The following is a 6119-nucleotide window of genomic DNA, read 5'->3' on the forward strand; positions in this document are numbered from 1 at the left end:
AACACTGAAGTCAAGGGAAATGATAATCTAACTTATTTGCTGAAGCCAATGATGTCAACAACATCTGCTACAGACCACTACCAAAAAAAAATAAAAAAATAAAAAATAAAAAAATCCACACACTGAAACATTTATAGTCCCCTTGAAAGAATTTCTGGGTTTTGATAAATAAGAACATAACCTGAAAATTCTGCAAGTATTAGAAGATAGAGGACTAGCTGCTGACAGACTAAAACAAAGCAACAAATATACTTTAGTGCAAAATATAAGTTTTACTGTGTTTTAAAAGAAATTTAAAACTGTCTTTTTTTAATAAAAAAAAAAAAAAGAACAAAACAATGTAATAGATTTTTTACTTGGCTGCTAATTATTCATGTTAATTCCTCTACTTTTACCCAGCTGAACAGTAAGATGAATTATTTAACCATTAAATGAAGATTATTTTTATATTACTACTATCATTTTTCAAAAAAGACAGAGAACATGATTGTTGCAGCTAGCCAAATCCGGAGAGCATCTCTATTTTAGCATCCAGTTGACATCTGAAACATCCACCAGGGTTTATGATGATGCTGATGAGCCCTTGCTTTAGCATAGCACACTCCTCCTACTGTGAACTAAACTGGGGCTTTTCAGTAGCCATTTTCTCAGGAACCTTCTCTCTCAACTTACCATAAAGCTGCTGCTCGTGACATTACAGAATTGTTTTGTATTGCACATGAAGACAAAGCAATTTGGAGCAGGAACCTTTAACACTAAGGAATATAGTCTACAAAGGAAATAAATAGGAAAGTACGCTTTCTTGGATGATATCTCTGTTCATGCATTGTGGAAACACAGGTGAAACTAAGCAGGTTAAAATTTGAGTCAGACAAGGTCGCTTACGCTGCAGAAAAAAAAAAAAAAAAAAAAAAAAAAAAAAAGTAGCAAGGGACTGTAATGAAAAGCACAGGTGAGGTAGAAAGAACAGTGAGACAGTACTAATGAAATAAGCACACACAGGTCTGGCTAGCCTGCCTTCTCAGCAAGGTGGGCGGTGGGATTAATGCCACTTGAGACTGCAGCCAAGCTCAGGTTCAAATCTACACCCTCAGCTGTGTTTACTAGCCCAAGCTTAAAGCAAAAGCAGATTATGGGCAGACAGGTAGAGAAGACCTCTGAAGAATACATGTGATGTAACTTCATAATCCCTTACACAGCTATTAAGAAAGCCACACTTGATGTGTGAGCCCCTCTTGCTCCTGCAACCAGAATATACAGAGTGAGAAATGCAGTCAAGCTTGCCAAGCACTTCTGTGAGGAAAAACAGCAGGGACACAGCCATGCAAACATAAGTTAGGAGAATCAATTCTTGACGTTCACATCACTAGAAACATGCAGATTAAATGACAAGCCTAAAGCATACACTATGTAAAGTTGCTGAACATTATATTCAGTATAATTTAAAAGTTACCGAGTCACAAATAAATATGTATCAGGCACAAGCTTAATGAGCGATAATACTATGCTAGATACCTTTTAGGAAAAAGAAAAAAAAGAACCAAACAAACATATATTCTAATGTAACCATGCACTGAGGGAAGCAAAACCAAACAGCCCGCCCCACACTCCAGTAGCAGCAGGCTGCTGTACCCCCTGCCGGCTCTGCAACACATAGTTATTACTCCTTGAAATATGCCAGTATCACTCCTAAGCCTTCCAGAAAGGGAGCTGACAGGGTAAAAAAGCAGCACTTGCCTAGACTAAACAAATAAAAGATCTTAAGAAAGATGTTTGATTGTCCAGCTTACAAGGAACCATGGAAAATGTGACAAATCCTACCTATTTCTTGAGCTTCATTGAAACCTTGACAACTGTTTTCAACGTCCATTCAGCTCCACAGCTCTTTCCTTGGCAACTTGGGGCTGGAAGCAGAGCCTAGCACTAATAGGAACACATTGAATGCACATGGTTATGTAAGTGGCCATAGTTTGTGTATCTTTGTCAGAAAAACAGGAGCTAAAGCAACAAATGCATCCGGAATACATAGACCACGATTCTGTAACAGGCAATAAAGTTTTCCAGGATTAAAAATAGACATATATATTTGGTACATAATGTTACCTATGAGTATTAGATTGTTTGGCTTGTGCTGAGAGACTGATTTCCACAACTCTGTTCACGTGTATACTGCCTGCCCAGCTCATTGAACAGAGCCGTGTCAGCACCCTGCACACCTGGGGTGAAACCACCCGCCCAGACCTTCCCCAGCTGCAGAGACACATCCACTCAAATTCAGGGAACAGCCACACTGCTGCCAGTGGGAATTCCAAAAATAGCTACTTAAGCCCTTAAGGACTTTTAAAGGATACAACTGTCTCCATTTATAGGTTCTGCACTGCAAACACTGGTAAGGTGGTACACAGATCAACATTTTCAGAGGCCTAAGGGAGTGAAACATTCAGTTGTTAACGACTTTGTAGCACCACACGCATCAAATTCCTGTTAGCCCATATTAAAATCCTTATAATGATGCATACCAAGTACCACAGTGAACCACATCATGTCCAGCAAGATATTACCATATAGAACTAACAGTCTTCCCACCAGTTTGTATTTGGCTGAGGGAAATGATGTCAAGAAAATGCATGAGAACATACCAGATGAAAGACTTTAAAAAGGTCCATCACTCTAAAAATACAGGAAAACTGTAATGAACTATTTGTGATTAAAAGAAATCCTTGAGACTATGGCACATGAAAAAAAAAAAAAAATCCATTAAAATGGACAGTATAATTCTGGACAGCACTTTACCAAGATGAGCTAAATATCTGCTACAGAAACTCAAAATTCATAGATTTTAAATTTGCTTTTTAAAAGCTTTTTTTTTTTTTTTTTTTCCTTGTTAAGGATATAAATAAAGGGGATAGCAATTCATTCATATTTCATAAATTCATGTGACATTCATATATTCTAAACTCTGCATTTACCAGTCTAGGGCATTCTTTCAGATGCGCTAATATATTCTATGTATGTGACCATAAGGATGATCACAAGCAGGGAAGGGGGGAACAGAACAAGAGAGAAAAACCTAAGCTTCATAATGTATTCTATATTTTTCATGGTAATAAGTCTTTGAAGAATGACCAGACATAAAGAACAAAATGGTAAATGAACACTGACATGTTTTTCTTGTGTTTTTGCTTGACTTACTTGACATACTGTATTGACACAAAGGAGCCTTGTCCTCCTTATATAATTATAAATTATTTATTCTAAGCACCTTAAAGTATTTTTCCAATGCATTCTATATTTAAGACTGTTGGACATTTCACAAAAGCTAAAAGCTATTACATATTTTTTCTTATATTAAAAAAAAAATGTTCAAAAAAAGACTGCAAGTTATTAACTAATATAAATCGTCTGGGTCCTCTCCCTCCTCTTCTCCCCCCCCATTTAGGCTCTTACATCCAGAATTTAATTGCCCTGCTTCAGTTTAGCATTAGTGATTCTGGTACACACATACCAAAAAAAGAAACAAAACAAAACAAAACAAAACGCTGACATATGGGCACATGAAGAAAGAGTCCTACTATAAACTACAACTCCAGAAAAACATTTTTAAACTAAAAAATACATTTAACTCCTTTTATTCAAGTTTACTGCTTCCAGAAGAATAATCCTTATCTTGTGTAAGTACTTGTAAAATAATTTTGACTCAATTGTTAATGGCACAGCGAGTATTTTCTTAGAACTTGTAGAACTAGTGACACCTTGTGCTTGACCTACCATGAAACAGGCATTTTGCGTGTTGCAAATCTTTTTAAGGTACATTTGCAGTAAAGCACATTTTTAGTCATATTGATACAGGAGGAGAAAGGAAGAAAAGAATGAAGTTTTGCCAGTCCAAGTTTAATGATGTTTGCTTAATCAGACTAAATCAAACACGTTACGCAAACAGACAAGAAAAAACTCTTAATTACCATAAAAATATCTTATTTCCAAACAGAAGAAAGTGTTCACTGTTGCCCTCTCCAGCATATGATTAGGAATAATTTGCATTCTAAAGTTTAAAATTTATTAGTTTAGCTTTTTTGATTGTATGTTTCATTTAAATGTCAGAAAAATTCAAATAATAGCAATTTACATTAGAACTATGTTTTCAAGCTCTTGTTTCATGACATGAGTTCAAATTCAGTGCTACAAGACTTCTGGATAAAGTAGGCTGTCTCCTATGTATTTTCTGTTATAAAACCATCACCTCTGAAGGCTCATTTGCTTTTCTTGTTACTGTTCTTTTCAGATATGTTCGTATCTTTGCATAATCTCTCAAAGACTTGGCACAGCACTGAGCTACTTAAAAATGACAGTGATGAATAGGTATTGTGGAACAGAGAAAGTATGAACTAGCACATCAGGGCTTCTTTAGGCCTCTAACTTTCTCCTTTTTACACAGAGCTTGAAAAGAAAAGTTCCAGTGACTTATTGGCACTTTCAAATAACATCAAACTACTGGCTGAAACAAATATTTAGTTTCCAGACCTTAGGTAATCAATGCTGATGCTCCATTTTTACAATACTTCAATCAAACTTCCATATCTGTATGTAAATATTTGTATTCAGCTTTCGCAGACTTTTAATCCATTTCTAGTCTAATACAGACAAAAAGAAAACATTCACTAGCTGATGAGCTATATGGTCCTCATGCATCCCTCACTACAACAACATAACTGGTAGCTTTAAACTAGTCTTTCCCATCTGTGGCCACAGAAAAAAATTACTTGAGAACTACTAATTTGTTCACTAAAATAATGAAGCAATTGAGCTAGTTCATAAAATAAAGTTTAATTCCAATTCCTTTGAAAAGCTGAAAGGGGGTTTTTTTTTTTTTTTTTTTTTTTTTTTTTTTTTTTTTTAGTCTTGTTTAGACAAAGAACCAAACATGCACAAACGATACTCATTTGCACATTAGTGAAAATAAACAGCAGTAGCAACAGCATTAATCCGGCATACCAGATTTATTTCCCCTGGCTGCTTCTCAGTCAGCTAGCATACTGATGAAAAGTCTCGGTTATGATACAATCAGTAAAACAAATACTGGACAGGTTGTGAACAGACAGGAGATGGCCATGGACATGGAACCACCACCAAACTAGTGCCATTGCTGGTGGTGGGAAGCTGGCAGCCGGTGCTATTCAGCATTTTGTAGCAGTGATTTTTCTGTCTTTTGTGAAATCCGTTCCGAGACCTTGTGGCACCCTTCGGTCAAGGATTGCTGGGGCTGGACTCAGCAATAAAGATGTAGGGCAAGCAGGAAGGCAGCCCCCATTAACCTCCCTGGCTCAGCAAGGGCCACGGGATGTCCACAGGGGCTGGAACTCCTCTCCAACAATGACCGAGTTCCCCCTGACCTGGCTGCAAATCATTTTTTCCGCACAGGTAGCAAACTACGTGTCTCAAGGCTGCTAAGTACTGATGAGCAGGCTGCAGTCGCTGGCTACTAAGCCTCCCTAATCCATAGCAGCAAAGCGCTGAAACACAGCGCTGCTCAGACGAATTGAAGACTTCCTATTTTAAACCTCTCGATTTTTGACCCGGGCACAGGAGAGGGGCATAAAACCATGAAAACTTTTTATTCCTGACAAAACCACTCAGGCCTAGGCCCTCATTAGGAGCGTTACTCAAGCTTTTTATTCACACTGCGGTCACTGGAAAATAAATTATGTCAACCGAGGCGCAGCCACATGGAGGGGCTGGGGCCGTTGGTGGGGCCCGCCGAACCCCGCCGCCACCACAGCCCCCAGCGGGCAGGGCCGCGGCTCGCCGCTGCAGGCCGCAGCGCCAGCAAGGGTGCGTTTGGTGCACTTCGAGCCAGCGTGGAAGGCCTGGCAGCAGGCAGGGATGAGCAATGAGCTAAAAACAAGGCAGGTGTGGCCCTGCAAGCGTTTCCTGCAGACTGGGTTTTCCACCCCAGAAAGCAGCGCGGAGGCGGCCGGCAGGGGAGTTCGTGCCGCTAAGGGCTGCCAAGGGCACGCGTTGGCAGCCACAGGCAGGCACAGGGGCTGGAAAGGGCCTTTAGAAAGAGACAGGGTAAGGGATGAGTCCTTTGGTAGGTGCAATTTAAAAACAAAGCACCAGAA

This window comes from Aythya fuligula, chromosome 20 (assembly GCF_009819795.1).
Source record: "Aythya fuligula isolate bAytFul2 chromosome 20, bAytFul2.pri, whole genome shotgun sequence".
Lineage (NCBI taxonomy): Eukaryota > Metazoa > Chordata > Aves > Anseriformes > Anatidae > Aythya > Aythya fuligula.